Source organism: Scyliorhinus canicula, chromosome 15, assembly GCF_902713615.1.
Source record: "Scyliorhinus canicula chromosome 15, sScyCan1.1, whole genome shotgun sequence".
NCBI classification, from domain to species: domain Eukaryota; kingdom Metazoa; phylum Chordata; class Chondrichthyes; order Carcharhiniformes; family Scyliorhinidae; genus Scyliorhinus; species Scyliorhinus canicula.
In genome coordinates, this window is record NC_052160.1 from 54,401,161 (window position 1) to 54,423,625 (window position 22,465).

Genomic DNA, 22,465 nt, shown 5'->3' on the forward strand with positions numbered 1-22,465 from the left:
CATCCAGTCATTCTACTTTTTTCTCATCGTATCATTGAAGGGCTTGTTGGGAGAGACATCCAGTGATTGCACAAAGTTGTCCAGACCACGCGGAATCAGTGCAATATTATTGGTCTGCGATGTAACTTCAGCAACAACATCGTGAATGAGGTGTGTTTTGAATGTATCCCAATAGGAAGACTATTCTTTACATAAACCTTGTGGCTGAAAACAAAACTTTCCTCAGCCATATTTTCAATCATCTTCATCCACCCATCCTTTATTGTGAATATGGGTGACAACTTCTTTTGGGAGTTGCTGTTTTGGGATGTTTTTTCCCTGGAAAATCACCATTGGCTTAAACTTTGAGCCATCAGACACATGTAACCACACACTTTGAGTCAACAATTGTCACGGCCAGTTGGCTTCACTATCGCTGTTTTCCCTCCAACTTTTCTCACCCTTTGACTGACTGCCAGTCAAAGCTTATGCGAGTCTCCTTCATGTTCCCATTCAGAACAAATCCATATCCATTCTTATGTTGATGTTTGATTATAAATTGCTGAAATGCGATAAGCCTGTCATCCCATTCTGCTGGACGATGCTGTGAAATCTTGGGTCTTCTGTTGCTGTCCAAAATAGTTTCTCTTCATACACCTGGTAGACCATCCAGGGCTGGCTTTGAAGTCTGCAATGCCTAACTTTCTTGCTTTTACCAGGATGAAGATTTGGATTGATCCTCAGAAACTGAGAGTCCATTCCAGGAATTTCCATTAACGTATTTTGTAACTTAATCTTCCCATTGCGGCCGCATGCTGGACTTTCCTCTGTTTTCACATTTAATCTTCAGCATCTGCCTGTGCCGAGCTTCCTCCAAGGCAGCACGGTAGCATTGTGGATAGCACAATCGCTTCACAGCTCCAGGGTCCCAGGTTCGATTCCGGCTTGGGTCATTGTCTGTGCGGAGTCTGCACATCCTCCCCGTGTGTGCGTGGGTTTCCTCCGGGTGCTCTGGTTTCCTCCCACAGTCCAAAGATGTGCAGGATAGGTGGATTGGCCATGATAAATTGCCCTTAGTGTCCAAAATTGCCCTTAGTGTTGGGTGGGGTTACTGGGTTATGGGGATAGGGTGGAGGTGTTAACCTTGGGTGGGGTGCTCTTTCCAGGAGTCGGTGCAGACTCAATGGGCCGAATGGCCTCCTTCTGTATGAAAAGAAATTCTATGAAATCGCCAACATTCTTGCGTGATATCTTGAATTCTCGCGTTGCTTCACAATTATTTGTCTGCGCTGCAATCGAAACAACTTTAAGGTTGAACTGTGCAGTGTATCCACCAGTCCTTCTAGATACCATGGGCTGGATTTTAGTGTGCCACACAATAATAACATGCTGCAGGTGGCAACAACAAGGAAAGTGTGGGACCTTGGCTCCTCACTGGCAGGATGTCCTGCTCTTTGGAGCTGCCAACCAGTTTGACTGGCTGGCAGCTCCAACAGTCCCAGGGCTCAGTAGTAGTTGCTCTCGCTAACAAGGGGCATGCTGCCACCAACGCTGGCACAAGCCTCAATCTCGCTGATACCCAAGAAAGACCCGACAGTTCCATTTCGCTGCTCAATGTAGACATGAAAATACTGGCCCAAGATCTTAGCCAAACAATTGGAAAACTGTGCGCCAGAGGTGGTCGCAGAGGACCAGACAGGCTTTGTGAAGGGTAGACAGCTAACATCAAACATCAGGCGCCTGCTGAGCGTGCTAATGACCCCAACCGGGGAGAGAACACCTGAGGTGATCAACTCCCTGGACGCAGAAAAGGCCTTCGATAGAGTTGAATGAAAGTACCTCAAAGAGGTACTGGAGTGGTCTGGGCTCGGAGCAGAGTTCACGGCCTGGGTGAAACTCCTGTATAGCCCTCCCACAGCTAGCATGCAGACTAACACCACCAGCTCTAAATACTTCCAGCTGCAAGGGCACGAGGCAGGGACTGTCACTTTCCCTGCTCCTATTCTGGCAAGAGAACCACTGACGATCGCCTTCAGAGTGGCAATGAATTGCAAGGGGATTCAGAGAGGGGGTAGAGAGCATAGAGTCTCACTCTATGCGGATGACCTGCTCCTCTGCACTTCAGGCCCTCAAAGCAACATGAAGGAGATCATGACACTCCTGAAAGAGTTTGGAGCCTTCTCTGGCTACAAATTCAATTTGAGCAAAAGTGAAGCCACAAGTAAGAGGGGCATGGCTGGAGCGACTGCCGTTTAAGCAAGCCCAAAACAAATTCCGCTATCTGGGGATCCAAAATTTCCCACGGCTGGACATGGATCCACAAATGGAACCTGACACGTCTGCTGGAGGAAATAAAGAAGGGCCTGCAGAGGTGGGACGCACTGCAGGAGAGTGCAGACGATGAAAATGAACGCATTACTCAGGTTCCGCTTCCTGTTCAGATTTGGTTCTGGATTTGGGTTTATTGCCACGTGTACCGAGGTCCAGTGAAAAGTATTGTTCTGCGTACAGTCCAGACAGATCGTCCCATACATGAAAAACATAGGATATATGATATTTAAACAATGTAAATACACAGACATCAGGTGAAACATATTGAGTGTAGTGCTACTCAGTGGAGAAGATGTGTGAAGAGATCAGTTCAGACCATAAGAGGATCATTCAGGAGTCTGGTAACATCGAGGAAGAAGTTGTTTTTGAATCTGTTCATGTGTGTTCTCAGAACTTTGTATCTTCTGCCCAATGTAAGAGGTTGGAAGAGAGAAGACACCGGGTGGCCGGGGTCTTTGATTATGCTGCTTGCTTTCCCAAGGCAGCGGGAGGTGTAGGCAGAATCAATGATCCATATTGATCTACATCCCCAAGCCTTTTTCACCACAATAGACAAAATGATCATGGCGTTTGTGTGTGTGTGTTGGGGGGAGGGGGGCAGAAGGGACAAGACCCCAAGGATCCCCAAAAGGGTTCTACAGAGAAAGAGAAGGATGGGAGAGCTGGCCCTCCCAAACCTGCAATGCTACCACTGGAACGGCCACAGCAGAAAGAGTGAGGGGATGGGTAAGGGAGCCGGAAGCAGAATGGGTAAGGATGGAAAGTTCCTGCAGAGGAACATTCCTCCAGGCTATTGCCACAGCAACATTCCCATCCCTGCCAGCCAAGCACTCTACAAGCCCAGTGGTAATAGCCATGCTCCAGTCGTGGAACCAACACTTCGGCTTGACCAAAATGTCCATCTTGGCCCCCATCTGCAACAATCACAGGTTCACGCCAGCCACAATGGACGCCACCTTTAAGAGGTAGAAACAGGATGGCGGGGGGGGCGGAAGATACTGACATTTAGGAACAATTATCCAACCATAATCGGTCTCCTGCTCACTCTATTCACATTGGCAACATAATAAATCTCACAGTGAAGTATAAAAGTCTTGTTGACGCTATGTCGACACAACACTGCCAACAAAAAGTGCTACAATTTTGCAAAACCGCCTCAAATAAGCAACTAACTCTAACTCTACAGTCTTGGTTTTGAGACCTAGCCTGGTCGCTTTTCTAAAACAGATAATGAGGATTGGAATTAACAAAAAAAAACTCCTCCCTCTCCTTTAAATTCTACATCAATGCAGAAAACAAAATCACTCAGGCCAGGTCCTCATATCATTGTTCAAGTTTTTCGGGATCTTTGCCTCAACTGCCAACTGAGCACATTGCACACTGCCTTCCAATGGTTACCCTATTACTGCGAATTACAGCTTCTTTGCATAGTGAAAACAAAGCAATAGCCAAGCTATTCAATCAGGCTTTGCTATTTAATTACACAATCTTATTCTGTTAAGTCAGTGCTATCATTATAGCTAACTCAAGCCGCATCATTACCGACCTTCAAGGTTTTAAAAAGTCTAGTTTGCTCAGTTCACAAGGCTATTATCACTCAAGGAAGTAATGCTTCTGCACTTAAATGGTCATTGGATAGACATATGGACGATAAGGGAATAAATGGGCTTTAGAGGGGTTTCATGGTCGGCGCAACATCGAGGGCCGAAGGGCCTGTACTGCGCTGTTATGTTCTATGTTCTTTACGTGCTTACAGTACATAGTTGGTGGGAGGGGGCAGCGAAAGGAAAACCTGCAAATTGTGGAAAAAATGCATTTATCTAGCCTCTTTCACAGCCTATGAAGTACTTTGGAACTGTAACCATCACTGTTAAAATGAAGGAAATACAGCAGCCCACTTCAGCACAGCAACTCCTACAAACAACAGTGTGATAACCACCAGGCGTTTTGGTTTGTTTTGTGGAGCTGATTGAGGGATAACATTCGGAGAGAACACTGAGGGTAAATCTGCTGCTCTTCTTCAGAATAATGCCTTGGAATCTCTTACGGGGCCTCGGTTTAATGTCTCGTCCGAAAGATGGCTCCGTTGACTGTGCAGCACTCCCTCATTAATGCACTGTAATGTCAGTTTCTGTTCAAATCTCAGAGTGGGACTGGAACCCACGATTTCTGACTCAGACACAGAAGGGCTACCAACTGAGCCACAGTTTAATTGTGGACCTTAAACATTGCGTAGATAGTTAACACAATCCACTAAGATCTCCGTGCTCCTCCAATGCTGACCTGTGTGTTCTCAGTTTTAATTCCTTCACTTTTGGCAGCCAGACCTTCAACTGCTTAGGCCCTGGGCTCTGATGTTTCCTTCCCAAACCTCACCACCACTCTCTCCTCTTGAGGTACTTTTTCAAATCTACCTCTTTGGCCAAACTTATGGTCATCTGTCCTAATACCTCCTGATGTTTTGCTTCATAACATTTCCATTTTACTAAGCCACAGGGGCTATATAAATACATGGAACTGTTGTAAATGGTGAGCACTGAATACTGCTCACCTTCCACAAGAAGCAAATTCACCTGCTGTGAGAGGCCCCTCTCATTTCAAGGGTACTGCATACTTAAGCAAACAGAAGGCAATCGTTCAAGGTGGCAACATAAATTGATGGGTTTGTTGAAGGAAGCTATTCTGCATTAAGTTTAATGCACTAATTAAATTTGTGCAGACTGTGTGTGTATGTGCCTGCGAACATTGAAAGATCGATTGATTCTCCATCTGCTGTGCTAGACCCAATCTCAACAACCTTGCTTGGTTGCCCAAAGCAATTTTTAAAAGTTAAAAAACAATAAAATTCTTGAGTGAAAGATTATTATCAGTAATTAACTTGGACCGGCAGTGTAACTTGCATGCTCGAGTCTCTGGAGTGGGACTTGAACCCACAACCTTCTGACCAAGAGGCAAGAGTGCTGCCGCTGAATCACAGCTGACACAAAAGCGTTCCTCGGGTGCAATAGGTTCCCACCATATCAACAGCACCGAGCACCAGAACCCAAACACCACATTATGCCCCTGATGTTGGGGGGGGGGGGGGGGGGGGGGGGGCGGAACAGCAGGAGGAAAGTAGGGTTTGTGACAAAAAAAAGATCTGTCCCATTTCAAACAATAATATCTCAAATTTCGTCTGAATAGAAAGCGAGATTATGATCATGGCTGATCATCCAACTCGGTAGCCTAATCCCACCATCCCCCATATCCTGTGATCCCCTTCACTCTAAGTGCCATATCTAACTGTTTCTTGAAAACATACAATGTTTTGGCCTCAACTACTTCCTGAGGTAACTAATTCCACAGGCTCACCACTCTCTGGGTCCTCATCTCCATCCTAAATGGTCGACCCCGTATCCTCAGAACGCTTTGTCCACAAAATAATTTTAAAGTATCGTGGTTAGTCGGGTACTAGAACATAGAACATAGAACAGTACAGCACAGAACAGGCCCTTCGGCCCTCGATGTTGTACCGAGCAATGATCACCCTACTTAAACCCACGTAACCCGTATACCCGTAACCCAACAATCCCCCCATTAACCTTACACTACGGGCAATTTAGCATGGCCAATCCACCTAACCCGCACATCTTTGGACTGTGGGAGGAAACCGGAGCACCCGGAGGAAACCCACGCACACACAGGGAGGACGTGCAGACTCCACACAGACAGTGACCCAGCCGGGAATCGAACCTGGGACCCTACTAACTTATCTTGCTCCTGTAGAAATTTACATCCTGCCGTGCTATCATTAATAAGTTAGCCTGAGGCATATGGTTTGTCAGCATTGGTTTTTTTAACTGTTATGAAGATGATTGCTGGACACCATACACTATTTTTGATGTGCAACACAGGGAGAGATGAATTAGGAGGAGTAGGCCACTCAGCCCGCGAGGCTGCCCCGCCATTCAATAAGATTATGGCTGATCTGATTGTAACCTTAACCCCACATTTCAGCCTACACCCGCGCCCCCCCCCCCCCCCCCATAACCTTTCACTCACCCTGTTAGTTAATCTAGCTCTGCCTTAACCTTGACTCACGTGATCGTAATCACTGCTGTACAGCCACAAAGTCAGATGTTGGTTTCACATACACTCTGTATTTGGATGTTGCGTTTAGTGTCTAGCGCTAATCGAGAGTGTTGGGAGCAAAGACAACGCTGCAACAAGATGAACAGATTGTACGATATTACGAGATGCTGCTTAGAGTGTCAGCCGCTCCCAGAGTTTGTTGCTATATTTGTAGCACCGTAACCTAGGACACAAGCCACTGAGTGAAAGCACATGGACAGTGATATCCCAGGAAAAAACATGTCTGCAACCTCTCAGTGTTGGGAAAGTTACAGGAAAGCAGACAAGATGCATATTGAGGTTCCAAGCTTCACAGGGAAATGAAAACTAAATGGAGACGCCCCTGCCTCGGTGAAAGGAAAAGATAAACGGGCTCATTAGAAAGTAGAGCTTGTACAATAGATAATTGTGGTACTGTTCCACCAATACTGGCCAGGTTCTGACTCACCACAGTCTGCAAAGGCATCTTGAGCCCTCAGAACAGGGAACACAACGTACACATCTGTGATAATGCCCTGGGTAACTGAAAACAATGCTTTGCAAATTCAAGGCATTAATAACAATCTGGTTTTAATCAGCAGCCATGTGGGCAGCAGACACTTCATCCTCAAGGAGAAAACAAATCGACACAAATAACGCCACACATTGCATGCACTAACTAAAACAAGTCCAACAAATGCTGAATATTCACTGATGATATTCAGTAACAATAATCAGGCTACTTTTGAGCCTGAAACATCCCTACTGCAATGAATCTGTGCCCGACACTGGCAACAGATACCATCAGATAGCAGAAGGGAGCACCCAATGAGAAAAAGTGTCTTCTTTTTCTTGATAAGCTTCACCCGAAGGCACCAACTTCTAACTGATATCCCTTTCTGGTGATGCTCGCTTATCTCATTCTACCACTCACGGGTTAGTGACATTTGCAGAGGGCACCATTATCAAGGTTAATCTTATCCTCATGCCAGTTGGAGCTGAATACTGAATGATCTTTTTTTCCTCTGCCTAATATTGGGACACGGGGGACAATTATAACGTCTCCTATTTTTCCCTTGCCCTGGATCAACTAAATCAACTGACCTTCCTGGTTAAAATATCTCCAGTCACCAGAGAAGCGAAAAAGATCTTCTTGCCACAAAGATAGTGGGCTATAATTTGCAATAGCTGGGCATGTAGTTAGTTAGGCTTATCCATGCAAGTTTAGATTTTAAAAATTCTTATGTAACAAGTTGCTGAAAGTGTGAGCAGATAACGACATTAAGGAAACTAGGGTAGGTGGGACCTGAGTTAATCGAGCAACCAAGTGCCTACCTCCTTAACCAGATTGAAGGAATGTGAAATAAAGGCTGAGAAGGAATTATAGAGTTCTTAAACGTAATCTTGAAACAGACAGAGAAATTAAGAGGGGGAAAAAATTGAATTTGGAGAGAGAAAAAAAAGCATTTGGAAAAGTAAAAGCAATGCAAAACTTTCAACATTTCTAACAGTTAAAACCTGATTAGAAGTTGTAACAGTTAATCTTTCATGCCAGAGACACTGGCTGGCAGTAAACAACACTTATCGTATCATTAAAGGCTACTTATGAACTAGACAAGACGTAACTCTGTGGCAGGTACATAGCAAGGAAATTGTAACATCATTGCGGATTAAATGATCCATGGTTGGATCATTTACCACAACAGCTCCCCGATCTAAAGGATGCAAGGTTAAAAAAAAAAGCCCATCAATTCAACAAACCTCTTGGGGAAGGGGGAGGGGAGGAAAGTGGGACGGGTGGGGGGTTGGAAAATCCAGCCAGCCATCCAAACGTCCATTCACTTCACTGGGATTGGAAAACCCCATTGGCAGTAGCGGGGTCATAAAGCCCCACCCAAAATTACAATATTCTTAATTCACTTGCACTTTGGAATCAGAACAGTTAGAAACTAAAATCATCACCATTCGCTTCATGAAAAATCTCGAATGAAGTGACTGCTAATTTCAGAAGCCTTCCTCAGAACTAGCCATTATTGAGAAATGGTTTTGCCCCTAATTTTTACTTTTTCTCAGTTAGACAACTTCTATGGTTTAATTTTTCACCGCTGCACCATCAGGAAAACACAGCGTGGGTTCCAGTTTCATCAAGAATTTAACTCCTATATTCTCGGTGTTTTACTAATCATCCAGAAAATCAACCTTCCTAATCTCTATACTGAACCTTTAGCCAAGAGAAACTATTTTGAAGAAAGTATTTCAATAAAATGATGATATAGAGTAAGCATTGGCTCAATCTCATCACATATAGGAGCATACATCACCTGAGGAAGGAGCTGTGCTCTGAAAGCTAGTGATTCAAAACAAACCTGTTGGACTTTAACCTGGTGTTGTAAGACTTCTTACTGTACCCACCCCAGTCCAACGCCGGCATCTCCGCATCATCATCACATATGGGAAAAAGGCATTTGGTCCAACCAGTCCACTTCAACATTTACCCTCCAAGTGAGCAAATAGGTCTGATTGTAATTACTCACTCTCTTCCCATATCTCTTCAACAGCCTTTTCCTTCATCCGTCTATCCAACCTAAACTTGCATGCTGACATCAATTCCGCTCAACCACTTACCCTGCCTCTCAACTCTCCGCGTGAGGAAGCTTCTCCTGCCCTCTGGTTTGTAACAGTTCAGTTAGTCTTGTGTCTATGGTCATTAGTTCCCAATCCCCCAACCCCGGAAATCTGTCAGTTGCTGTCTCGCCTTCTCCCACCTTGTAGTAATTCTAAACACGCCTATCAAACTGGCCGATAATCTGCAACGTTGTAACGCAGATAGACTTTCTTTTGTAGCCTTTTGATGACGGTCCAGCAATAATGTAAGGGATCCCCACCAAGAAAACCACTACGATGTCCAAACCCCTTAAGATATCTGGACCAACAGGGGAAGTTTGATGGACCTCAGCTATTACAGCCTGATTACCATGCAACAACATTGGAACAGCAGGAAGCCCTTCAGAACCTCTAGACTCTTTGGGTTACAGCTTCCAGGTGGGGAGAGGAAAGAAAGTGTCACGTGGACCTATTCTTCCTCAGAATACAAATCTTCCATCATTCAATATACAATACTATTAACATGGATGAAAAAAGGAATGGTTTACGCTCTCTATCCCTTCTTGGTTGAATGGAAGCAGTTGCTGAGAGTAGAATTAATCAGTCAAGAAGCACCTGATGAGTGAACTGGTCTTATTTTATGTCCCACTCTGCACTTGGAGGATGTGCAATTGTTTTGTCTCAGGTTTTTAACTTTTTTTATTTCTCCCCCACCCCTCTCTTCTTAAAACTCCCTGAGCTTCTTACGGTTCGAAAACAAGTGGGACAAGAATTGCTTTTGTTCTGGCCAAAACCTGGAGGTTGAGGCCCTATAATTCAAACAAGGAGCTAAATTGGAGCTATAGTTAATATGAAATATGATCCATGCAGAGTTTTGACAACAGGCTTTATACAGTGCAGATGCTGCACTCACAGAGATCCCCTTATTCTAAATGCTCAGGGTCACATAGCATGCAGGCTGTGCCTTATGAATGGAATGCAGTGTGGGTATAGTGATATTACCATCGTACCGGCGATGTTGCCTGCTCACAACACAGAGCGGGATAGCTAGAGTAACGCATTTGAGGTTCTGGGACCATGAGAGCTTGTGGTACATGGCTTGTGGAATGCCACTCGCCCAGCCACTACCTCGGGTCACTGAGATGAGCACTTAAGGCTCCGATGAGCATTTTAAGTGAGTCGCAGGAACCTGTTAAAGTGGCTTGGTTACTGGAATCCTCTAACTGCACTGCAGCTAGTGAGTAAAAACAAAACAAAGATTTGCATTTATATGGCGCTTTTCACAACCGTAGACTGTCCCAAAGCACTTTACAGCCACTGGTGTACCTTTGAAGTGCTGTCACTGCCACAGTGCAAGACACACATGATGCACTATCAATTACACAAAGACAAGAGTAGGATGTAATCGAGGCTTTATTCCACTGAGATGTGTGGCCTCCGACAGCAGCTGACGAAATGGCTGCTGTACGGGGAGCACACATATTTATACTCCGCCTACTGGGCGGAGCCAGCAGGCAGGGATCTACCCCCGTACCTGTAGTACAGGGGCCTTACCGTAAAGCACCTATATATACATCCTATATATATAATATATACATTAGTGGTGACTACCACATTCACCCCCTGTTAAAAATGAGTCCAGCAGGGGTGGTGGAGAACTATATACAAAAAGTTGTGTTTAAAAGTACAGATAATATTACAAATTCAGGCGGTCCGGTGCGTTGATCTCTCGTCGAGAGCGCTGCAGTGCTGGTGGCAACTCAGGTGGTGGCTTGGTCTTCGGTGACTCCGGGAGCATGTCGACATCCTCTTCATCCCCGGGTGGGAGCAAAGGGAGGACGGATTGTCCTGGAGTGGGAGCTGCGATGGGGTGCGCTGGGGGAAGAGAGGGTGGTGCCGGGGAGGAGGGGGGGTGTGGAACCAACTGAACCAACGGGGCAGTACGGTAGCATGGTGGTTAGCATAAATGCTTCACAGCTCCAGGGTCCCAGGTTCGATTCCCGGCTGGGTCACTGTCTGTGTGGAGTCTGCACGTCCTCCCCGTGTGTGCGTGGGTTTCCTCCGGGTGCTCCGGTTTCCTCCCACAGTCCAAAGATGTGCGGGTTAGGTGGATTGGCCATGCTAAATTGCCCGTAGTGTAAGGTTAATGGGGGGGATTGTTGGGTTACGGGTATAGGGTGGATACGTGGGTTTGAGTAGGGTGATCATTGCACGGCACAACATCGAGGGCCAAAGGGCCTGTTCTGTGCTGTACTGTTCTATGTTCTATGGTGCCCGGTCCCTGAGGGAGACTGTGTCTTGCCATCGAGGTACGCTACTGCGGGTTGGCGTGAAGTAGCTGTACCCTCTCAACCAATGGGTCCGCCTTGTGGAGTCGCACGTGTCAACAGAGGAGAATGGGTCCTGGAGCTGCCAGCCATGTTGGGAGCGAAACCCTGGAGGTGGACTTCCTGAGGAAGGCAAAGAAACGTTCATGGGGGGTTTCATTAGTCGCGGTGCACAGGAGCGACCAAATGGAGTGAAATGCGTCGGGGAGGACCTCCTGCCAGCAGGAGGCCGGGAGATTTCTGGACCGTAGGGCCAGCTGGACGGCTCTCCAGACCCTACCATTCTCCCGCTCCACCTGCCCGTTTCCTCTGGGGTTGTAGCTGGTCGTCATGCACGAGTCGATGCCCCTGTTGAGCAGGAACTGGCGCAGCTCATCGCTCATAAATGAGGATCCTCGATCGCTGTGTACATAGGCGAGGAAGCTGAACAGAGCGAAGATGGTGTTGAGGGCTTTGATGACGGTGGCAGACGTCATATCGGGGCATGGGACGGCAAAGAGGAATCGGGAATATTCATTGACCACACTGAGAAAGTACGTGTTGCAGTCGGTGGAGGGGAGGGGCCCTTCACCAGGTCTGGCCGGTAGAAGTGCGGTTTACACTCCGCACAAACCTGGCAGTCTCTGGTGATAGCCCTGACTTCCACGATGGAGTAGGGCAGGTTGTGGGCTTTGATGAAATGGTAAAAACGGGTGATCCCTGGGTGACAGAGATTGCCGTGCAGAGTCCGGAGTCGGTCCACTTGTGCGCTGGCACATGTACCTCGGGATAGGGCATCGGGGGGCTCGTTGAGCTTACCGGGGCGATACAAAATCTCGTAGTTGTCGGTGGAGAGCACCTCAAGATTTTATCGTTTTTGATCTTGCCTCGCTGTGTGTTGTTAATCATGAAGGCAACTGACCATTGGTCAGTGAGGAGAGTGAATCTCCTGCCGGCCAGGTAATGCCTCCAATGTCGCACAGCTTCAACGCTGGCTTGGGTTTCCTTTTCGACGGAGGAGTGCCGAATTTCAGAGGCATGGAGGGTGCGGGAAAAGAATGCCATGGGTCTGCCTGCCTGGTTGAGGGTGGCGGCCAGAGCGACGTCTGATGCATCGCTCTCGACTTGGAATGGTAACGTCTCATCGACCGCATGGATCACGGCCTTGGCGATGTCGGCCGTGATACGGTTGAAGGCCTGGTGAGCCTCGGCCGGCAGAGGAATAACAGTGGATTGAATGAGTGGGCAGGCCTTGTCCTCATATTTTGGGACCCACCGGGCGTAATACGAAAAGCACCCCCGGCATTGTTTGAGGGCATGGGGCATTGGGGGAGGTGAAGTTCCATGAGGGGGCACATGCGATCGGGGTCGGGCCCCAGAACTCTGTTCTGGACCACATAGCCGAGGATGGCTAAGCGGTTCGTGCTGAACACGCACTTTTCCTTGTTATACGTGAGGTTGAGGAGAGTGGCAGTATGGAGAAATTTGGCACGGTCATGGTCCTGCTGATCGTGGCCACAGACAGTGACATTGTCCAGGTACGGGAAAGTGGCCCGCAGTCCGTACCGGTCAACCATTCTGTACATCTCCCGTTGGAAGACCAAGACCCCGTTGGTGACGCCAAAGGGGACCCTAAGAAAGTGGTAAAGGCAGCCGTCTGCTTCGAACGCAGTGTATGGGCGGTCCGCCTTGCAGATGGGGAGCTGGTGGTAGGCAGACTTCAGGTCCACTATCGAGAAGACCCGGCACTGTGCAATCTGATTGACCATATCAGATATGCGTGGGAGGGGGTACGCATCGAGCTGCGTGTACCGATTGATGGTCTGACTGTAGTCAACGACCATCCTGTTTTTCTCCCCAGTTTTGACCACTATCACTTGGGCTCTCCAGGGGCTGTTGTTGGCCTCAATTATACCTTCCCGAAGCAGCCGCTGGACTTCAGACATGATGAAGGACCTGTCCTGGGCGCTGTACCGTCTTCTCCTGGTGGCGACAGATTTGCAATCTGGGGTTAGGTTTGCAAAAAGGTAAGGTGGGTCGACCTTAAGGGTCACGAGGCCGCACACGGTAGTGGAAGAGGCCCGCCGAATTTCAGGGTTAGGCTCCGGAAGTTGCACTCGAAGTCCAGGCCGAGTAGCAAGGCAGCGCAGAGGTTGGGGAGGACGTAGAGGCGGAAGCCGCTGAACTCTATGCCCTGGACAGTGAGGGTAGCGATACAGTACCCCCGGATCACCACGGAGTGGGATCCGGAGGCCAGGGAGATTCTCTGGTTAGTGGGGTGTACCGCGAGGGAGCAGCGCCTTACCATATCAGGGTGAATAAAGCTCTCAGTGCTCCTGGAATCCAGCAGGCAGGAGATCTCGTGCCCATTGACCTTCACTTTAGTTGAAGCAGTCGCGAGGATGTGTGGTCGAGACTGGTCGATCGTGACCGAGGTGAGACGCGGCTGGTCGTCGGTGGTTGCAGGCGATGAGCGGCCAGATGAGGTGCCCGACGGACAGGGGCCCCAAGTCGGGTAAGATGGCGGCGCCCACGGGCCGCACGTGGGGGGTGCCGGGACAATAGCGGCGATTGAGCGGGCCTGGCACACTGCAGCGAAATGTCCCTTCTTGGCACAGGCCTTGCAGAGGGCGCTCCTGGCCGGGCAGTGCTGCCGGGGGTGTTTTGACTGCCCACAGAAGTAGCATTTCGGTCCCCCGGGGTTGGTTGGTTGGCTGAGAGCGGTCGCTGATCGAGTCCACGATGGGGCGGCCGTCTGCGGAGTTTTTTGGTCTCTGCGAGGTCGAGCGTGGCCCCTTCTAAGAGGTGCTGGGGGATGTAGTCAGACCCTATGCCTGTAATGAATGCGTCTCTCATTAGCAAATTCGAGTGTTCCGTGGCCAAAACGGCCTGGCAGTCACAGTCTCTAACTAGGCCGAGCAGGGTGCGCCAGAAATCTTCCACCGACTCACTGGGAAGTTGGCGCCGTGTGGAGAGGATGTGCCTGGCGTAGATTTTGTTAGTCCGCTGAGCGTAGTTTTCCTTCAGTACCGCCATGGCCTCTGCGTAGGTCGGCGCGTCCTGGACGAGTGGAAAGATGTTGGAACTCAGCCGCGTGTAAAGGATCTGGAACTTCTGCGCTTCTGCAATTGTGTCTGGCGAAGGCCCGATGTACGCTTCAAAACAGGCTAGCCAATGTTCGATGTCCTTTTTGCCGTTGTCTGCTTGAGGATGCAGCTGCAGGCAATCCAGCTTGATGCGGAAGTCCATCTCTGAAAAACCTCAGTGTAATAAATTGATGCACTAGCAATTACGCAAAGACGAGAGTAGGATGTAATCGAGGCTTTATTACACAGAGATGTGTGGCATCCTCCAGCAGCTGACAAAATGGCTGCTGTACGGGGAGCACACATATTTATACTCCGCCTACTGGGTGGAGCCAGCAGGCAGGGATCTACCCCGTACCTGTAAGTAAAGGGCCTTACCGTAAAGCACCTATACACATCCTATATATACAATATATACATAAGTGATGACTACCACAACACAACATTCAAATTGGTCAGTCTCACAAACAGCAATGTGCTAATGGCCAGATAACCTGTTTGCGTTACATTGATTGACAGGTACATTTTGATCAGGACACCAGGGATAACTCTGTGGCGAGAGAAACAGATGTAACGTTTCGTGTCTGGATGACTTGAAACCTTGGCTCTGATTCTCTCTCTGCTGATGCAGTCAGACCTGCTGAGATTGTCGAGCATTTTCTGTTTCAGATTCCAGCATCGGCTGTAATTTGCTTTTATATCACGGATAACACCCTTGTTCGTCTTCAGAATAGTGTAATGTGACCTTTTATGTCCATTTGAGAGGACCACATGGCCTTAATTTAAAGATTGCAATTACAAATGGCACCTCCGACAAGGCAGTCCACCCTCAGTACCGCACTTGGCATGTCAACGTGGCCTTTGTGCTCAAATCTTTGACATGGATCTTGAACCCACACAGTATTCTGACTCAGACAAGTGTGCTCGCCACAGAGTGAGTAACCAGTGCTGATCACAATCCTTTTCCTGTAAATCAAGCAGTTGATGTTGAAGCAGTTGCAACATATACCGAGAAAAACATAGACCCGGGAAAATAAATTCCTGGGCACGGGTGTAATGGTCTTATGTAATAACTTGCCCTTCTGTGTGTGTGTGTGTGTTTGCACATAATTCATTCATAAATAAAGCAGGCCGGAGCCAGAAATCTTAAATCTTAGCGACACAGATTTGCTACTACAGCTGCTCGTACTTTTAAAAAAAAGATTATGTGTGAGGGGACAGTAGTCCCTCTTCCTTTCTGTTACTTGGGTCTGAATTCAGCCCAGGTTCATGCCCTCTCTGCTGACTGTAGGGATCCTACGTAGAGTAGCTAACCCTCCAGGATTGTCCTAGATTTATAAAGGCACAGGAGACCACTTGACCCATCAAGTCCATGCCAGCTTTCTGTGGGACAATCCAGTCAGCCCCGTTACCCTGCTTTATCCCTGCGGTTTAAGTGCCCATATCATGATGGCATTATAATAACTTTTTGTTTCTTTTATAAAAAAAATCATTGGTGATGTGGAAAAGATAAAGCTGATTGGGTGATTGTTGACTGTCACTCAATCAGATAATGAAGAGTTTGTTTACACACCCATCGACCTAGGAAGGTGACATGTGGTGAGAAAGAATGTGTTGGGTGACTAATGGGGGTTGGTTAGGTGGGTGGGTGTGGGATGTTTAGAAGGAGGAGGTCATATGCTGAAACCTCCAGGAATACATCCAACCAGAGTTGCGAACTCTAGTTCTACACAAAATGGCTAGTTATAGTGAAACAACACATAACGACCCAAAGTTGCATACAAATTGGCTCCCTCAGCCAGTGAGGCCAGATGGTAAACACTAATCCAGTGTATCCAACAGGCCAAAGGCATGTGTCTAGTGTGTAGATGAAGAGAGTCAGCTTGATTTTGTGCTGGCTTGTTTCTTATTTACAGCCCACCCCACTGGTCAGCAACAAAGCGAAAACGAGAGCCAAATGTGAAAGTCTCTCCCTGTCAGTACACAGCCTCTCCATCGGCAAGTCCTCAGCTGTGCCTTCTCGTGGTCAACACATAGAAATGGGGTCTCTCGTGGACACAGGTTAAAGCTTCTGAAGAGCTCAGGGGAGGTGTGACCCTCAGATATGCAATGTGCAGGCCCACTGACATGAGGACACCCCCTAGCTTTCACAAACCAAGCTCCCAGTTTTTAAAGCGTTTGTCCAATTAAGGGGCAATGTTAGCATGGCCAGTCCACCTACCCTGCACATCTTTTGGTTGCGGGGATGAGACTAACTCACATAGGGAGAATGTGCAAACTACACTCAGATAGCGACCCGGGGTCGGAATTGAACCCAGCGCCGTGAAGCGGCATTGTTAACCATTGCGCCACTGTGCCGCCCCTAAAGCTCCCAGTTTCAGGCAATCTGCTGCCTTGTGAGTAGCCACTCCCGAGGTAAAGAAGTAAACCACGACAAAAAAATCTTGAATGGAGTCCAAAAGCAGACTGATCTTTAAATTAGTTATCTTTCCGGCAACTCCTACAACCAGGGCGATGCCAAATAACTAAACAAAAGAAAAGTACAGCACAGGCCCTCCAAGCCTGCGCCAACCATACTGCCCATCTAACTTAAAACCTTTTACACTTAACAATCAGACCCGTTTAAACTTATTAATCAGACCAGGTATTGGCATTTCCTCCAAATGATTTATATATACCACAAACAGCATCGGTCCCAGCACTGATCCCTGTGGAACACCACTAGCCACAGTCCGCCATTCAGAGAAGCACCCTTTCCACTGCTACCCTCTCTCTGTCTTCTTTGACCGAGCCAGTTCTGTGTCCATCTTGCCAGTTCACCTCTGATCTCGTGTGACTTCACCTTGTGTACCAGTCTGCCATGAGGGATCTTGTCAAAGGCCTTACTGAAGTCCATGTGGACAAAATCCACTGCCCTACCTTCTTCAATCATCTTTGTCACTTCCTCGAAAAACTTGATCAAGTTAGCGAGACACAACATCCCCTTCACAAAACTCAGGCTGCCTCTTGTAATATATCAGCTTGCTTCCAAATGGGCGTAAATTCTGTCTCGAAGAATCCTCTCCAACAATTTCCCTATCACTGATATAAGGCTCGCTGGCCTGTAATTTCCTGGATTATCCTTGCTACCCTTCTTAAACAAATGTAGAACATTAGCTTTTCTCCAGCCCTCTGGAACATCACCTGTAGCCAGTGATGATTCAAAGATTTCTGTCAAGGCAAATGTAGTACCCTTTGGACCCAACCAAGGAAGTCACAAGGGGACCCGGATGCTCGTAAGTCTGAGGTCTCCCGAAATTTTGCCCAGGCTTGTACTCCGAGGACACTCTTTCCTTTCCTAACATAACATGCACTTCATTACTCAGCCAGCGACGTCTATGCTGGCCCGGCCACATTCACCAGATAGATTACAGTCGTACACCCAAAGACCTTCAATAGGGTGAACTGGTCACTGAGCCGCAACCTTTTGGATGTCCATATCTCCACTGCAGGCAAGATATGAAAATGACAGACATGGACACAGTCACTAGGAGATGGTTGCTCCTGACCATGATTTCTGGAGGCTGACTGTCTGAAGAGATATTTGAAGAGTTGAGCGGAAACTGAAAGCTCAGCTGGCCGAGAAGAGGTCCCACCAAATCCTAAATCTTTTCAACCCCAGCACCTTCATCTACTGCATGCCCGAGTAGGGGTCTGAGCTGCGGCAGGCGATGTTTTCAAAAAAATTTAGAGTGCCCAATTTATTTTTTATAATTAAGGGGCAATTTAGCGTGGCAAATCCACCTACCCCGCACATCTTTTGCATTGTGGGGGCGAAACCCACGCAATTACGGGGATAATGTGCAAACTCCACACGGAGTGACCCAGAGGTGGGATCGAACCTGGAACCTTGGAGCCGTGAGGCAGCAGTGCTAACCACTATGCTGCCGTGCTGTCCGACCAGGCGATATTTAACATAGAATTGACCATAGAACCATAAACTGTTGTCTGACGAGATGGAATGCTACCGGACAAGAATAACCAAATTCAGCAGAAGCTCCTCCTCAGTGCTCTGCGATGGCCACACAGCTGAACAGTGAGCGTTATTCACAATCCCTAGCATTACATTTGATTCTGGAGAGCTAATAATGACATTGCGTCTGTTCCTCTGCATGGAGATCAACAAATATTTGCATTTATATAGCGTCTTTAATGTGGTAAAATGTCCCACATTTCAGAGGCGTGTTTAGCAAACAAAAAATTGACACTAAGCCATATAGGAGATATGTGATCATGTGACCCAACACTTGGTCAATTTGACTTGCAACAGCCAAAGTCACATCAGCCAACCAGAAGCCCAGTGTATCGAAATCTACCAGGGAATGATTGGGATAAGCAAATTTACTATTTACTCAGATCAGGAGCACAAAAATTGCATTTTGGTCCAGCATTTTGACAAGGCCACAATACCTGGTTATCCATTAACATGCTCAATCAGAAATGAATTCTGCCCTGTGTGCAACATCATGTGAACTCTTCACTGCAAACACTGCAGGAAACATACGCACACTGCCCACAGGAAAATACTTTTGGATCAGATAAAAAATATGATTGGCTCCAAAGTGGCTGACTAAGTTAATGTTGGAATGATAGCTTCTACTGTGCTTGTTTGGCTGTAGTCAGAGCCTCGCTTGCCTAATACAGTAGCTTAATTGTCAGGCAAAAACTTTATTTCCAAAGTACTGTATTTTCTGTGAACACTTGTCTGTTTGAAAAGTTCACTTGGTGATCAGGGTGTGAGCTGAGGAAGCAGAGAGGGTTGAGGGTGGTGGTGGAAGGGGGTGGGGGAGGATTCTTTCACGGTTTAAGGTTGTCAACTCTGGCTGGACATATTCCTGTGAGACCCATCACACGGCCTACGTCCAATCAAACCCCGCCCACAGCCCCGGCCTCAACCATCATTCACCCAACATGCGATTTTCTCCCGGGTCGCTTGCAGGAAGGACCTGGACATTAGTCTTTAATTTCCGGAGACTCCGGGAGAATCCCAGAAGGTTGATGACTTTAATCTGAACAAAGTTCTTCATATCTGCTATCATGTGTTCAAATTTGGTTTAGGAACAGCAGTGAATTTACCTTTTGGCAGTAACAGGGTGGTGGTAAGTCATTGAACTAACAGTTTGTTATCAAGCAGACGGCTTTCCCAAAAGGAATCTTTTTCGGTGCAACAGAGTGGAAGTCCTTGACTCAACGGGGTCGCAGGCCTGACACTAAGGCAAGAGGGCAATGGGAATAGGTTGTGCAATTCCTAAACAATGCTGACTGGCTTGGCTTCATTCTTACTTTTGCTCACATGCTAATATGTTCACTAATTAGAAGCAAAGTTTTGCAAGTGGATTACGAATCACTGGCTTGTTCTGTCCCCGAACGGTTACTGATTAAGCGTGCACCAAGGAAAAGGTTGCTTTGTGTAACATAAAGGGTTCTGAAAGCTGCACTAGTGGCATCGTTAGATGCCAGGAGCACCTTCCCAGAACTCCGAAAGGTCTGTGCAGCAAAATTAGTCCTTAAAACATTGGTCTCATTATCGTGTAGAAGTCTGACATCATCCAGCAGCATAAAGGATGGATCCACGCAAGGAAAAACATCAACAACTTAGAAACCACCTGTCTGAGTTTCTCTCAGAACTATCAGCTTAGGAACCCAGGCCTATGTTCAGTCTTTGTTGTTGCTCCAATTATTAATAAATTTGTCTTTGTATGTTAGGCAATGCAACAATTTACACCGAGCAAGGTTCCACGAGCAGTAATACGTTAGTTACCAGATAAGGTTTTAGTGATGTGTGATGAATGCATTAAATTGTTATATGTTATATTTTGTTACGTTATTAAAAATCCTGGGTTCAAATACATACAGGCAGTATGTCTGCTAAAGCTGTCATTAAGGAGTCATAAAGATGATGTATTCATTGATTTTAACAATTTCCTTGTTTTCAGAGGTGGCTAATGGAATCTTGTTTATGTTTTTGGAGGTTCCCTGATGTTTAGATCAGTGATGAGGGATGGAGTTTAGTCCGAGCTAAGTAGGTCATGGGATATTTTAGTGGGAGACAGATGATGCAATTAGTGGGAGGGGTCAGGTCTGTCAGTGCGTTTGACAGTTTGGCTATAGGATTTGAGTCTGACACAACAGAAAGATTTTCAGGTTGTTCCTGAAAGGGTCTCCCTCCAAAGGTCTGCACAGAGAACAGCAAGTAACCCTGTTTGCTAACTTTCTTTCTGAGTGGATTTTGAACTGTATTGGGTTGCTTTCTTGGAATATATATAGAGGCAGGTGCAGATAGTGAGTTAAAGTTTTTCCTTTTATCTAAGAACTGTTTAACTGCTAATTGTAAAGCCATATATTTGATGTTAATGGGGTTAATTTTGTGTTTAAATTAAAGTTTGTTTAAACATAAAAGATACCCATTGGTCCCAGTCATCACTCCCGGGGTGAAGTATCCTTTCCTCACAGTTTTACAAATTGTTTGGTGTTCCTCGGCCGGTAGCCTAACAAAAATTGGTGCTGGTCTAGTCTCCTAACAGATCTGTTGGCCAGGACTTGATGGAGCAGGAGGAATCTCCTTGGCTCTTCTTCAAATAAGCCTTTGTTTCTTTTACATCTTTCTGAATAGATAGATCTGGCTTCAGGTTAAGACAGCACCTCTTAGAGCGCAACACATCATCAGCGACGCACAGTTAGTGGGTGGGATTTTCTGGCAACCCTCTGCGTGTTTTTCGGTGGCAGAGGCAGCCCATCGGCAGAATATTCTGGTCCCATCACTGTCAATGGGATTTCCCATTGAATGCACCCCTCATCGCCGGGAAACCCGCGGCAGGGGTGCGCGGTCGGTGGGACCGGAGGAACCTGCTGGCATGAACAGCCAATAAATTCCGGCTAGTTTTACTATGGATTACATCTTCAAATCTCGGGAGTGGGACCTCAACCTATAACCTCCTGGTTCAGAGGGCAAGTGTTCTCTCACTGAGCTATGACTGACCTGACTAAAAATGTTTCTTAACATACCAAACGCAAACTAAAAATATTGCAGCAAGATCTATCTTTGGGCTGCAGCGTCACTGAGCAAACAGATTATTTAGATCTCTTGGTGAAATCAAGGGGAAGGAGAGGTTCAGCTAAACTGAGAGCATTACATTGCAGAAGTCAATGCAAAATAGAAAGTTGCTCAGTCAAGTTACTTCGGGCTGGCTGAATGAGATCAGCAAAACGGAAAGAGATACTAAGGAGACATCAGACGCTGCAGTGAGGAGACCAAACTGGTTGCTATCTTACAGGAGGCTGTACTGGTTTAAGAAATAGACATCCGTCAGGAAATATTAAATGCATCCCCCACCCTCTTCCCACTCGAATCTACTTCTTCAAACACTGTGCACCCTCTGATATTTCACCAATCTCACCTGACATTGCCACAGCCACAGATTTTGGCAGGAATCACCGGAGGTCATTAAAAGTACAAAGGGGTTCAATAGCGCAGGTGTCGGAAAGGTGTTGCCACTTGTGGGGGAGATCAAAACTAGAGGCTGCAACTATGAGATAGCTTTTAATAAATCAATTCAGGAATGCAGGAGGCATTTACTTAATCAGAGAGTGGTGAGGATGTGGAACTTGTTACCAAGTGGAGTAGTTGAATCAAATAGCATGGATATATTTAAGGGGAAGCTGGATAAGTACATGAGGGAGAAAGGAATAGAAGGTTACACTCATAACATGACGTGAAGTAGAGTGGGAGAAGGCTCGAGTGGAACGTAAGCACAGGCATTGACCAGGTGGGGCAACTGACTGGTTTCTATGCTGTAAATCCTGTGTAAAAACCTCAAGTGGGCACCAGTAATGCCCAAATCCAAACAATGCGTATGAGGATTAGGGAAAGATGGCGGTATAGAGTTAATAGTGGACTAGTAATCCATAGTCCCAGTGCACCAGCTGGGGGAAAGGCGTTCAAATCCCACTACAGCAGCTGGTGGAATTTAAATTCAATTAATAAAAAACCTGGAATTTTCAGTAATGGGTGACCATGAAACTATCAGCGGT

General features: G+C 47.0%; 2 protein-coding genes across 7 annotated transcripts in view; one reads left to right on the plus strand and one right to left on the minus strand.

The window, feature by feature from the left end:
* LOC119978050 (uncharacterized protein C7orf50) overlaps nt 1-22,465 on the minus strand; it is a 431,834-nt gene that overhangs the window by 78,923 nt on the left and 330,446 nt on the right. The window lies entirely within an intron of this gene.
* LOC119978047 (probable G-protein coupled receptor 146) overlaps nt 1-22,465 on the plus strand; it is a 102,272-nt gene that overhangs the window by 52,031 nt on the left and 27,776 nt on the right. Inside the window, exon 1 of one of the 6 annotated variants that reach the window (XM_038819391.1) lies at nt 20,586-20,716. The exons of the other annotated variants lie outside the window; for them this stretch is intronic. The gene's annotated coding sequence lies outside the window, so the exon portion shown is untranslated. Of the gene's footprint in view, nt 1-20,585; nt 20,717-22,465 lie in introns of those variants that run through there. 6 annotated transcript variants of the gene reach the window in all.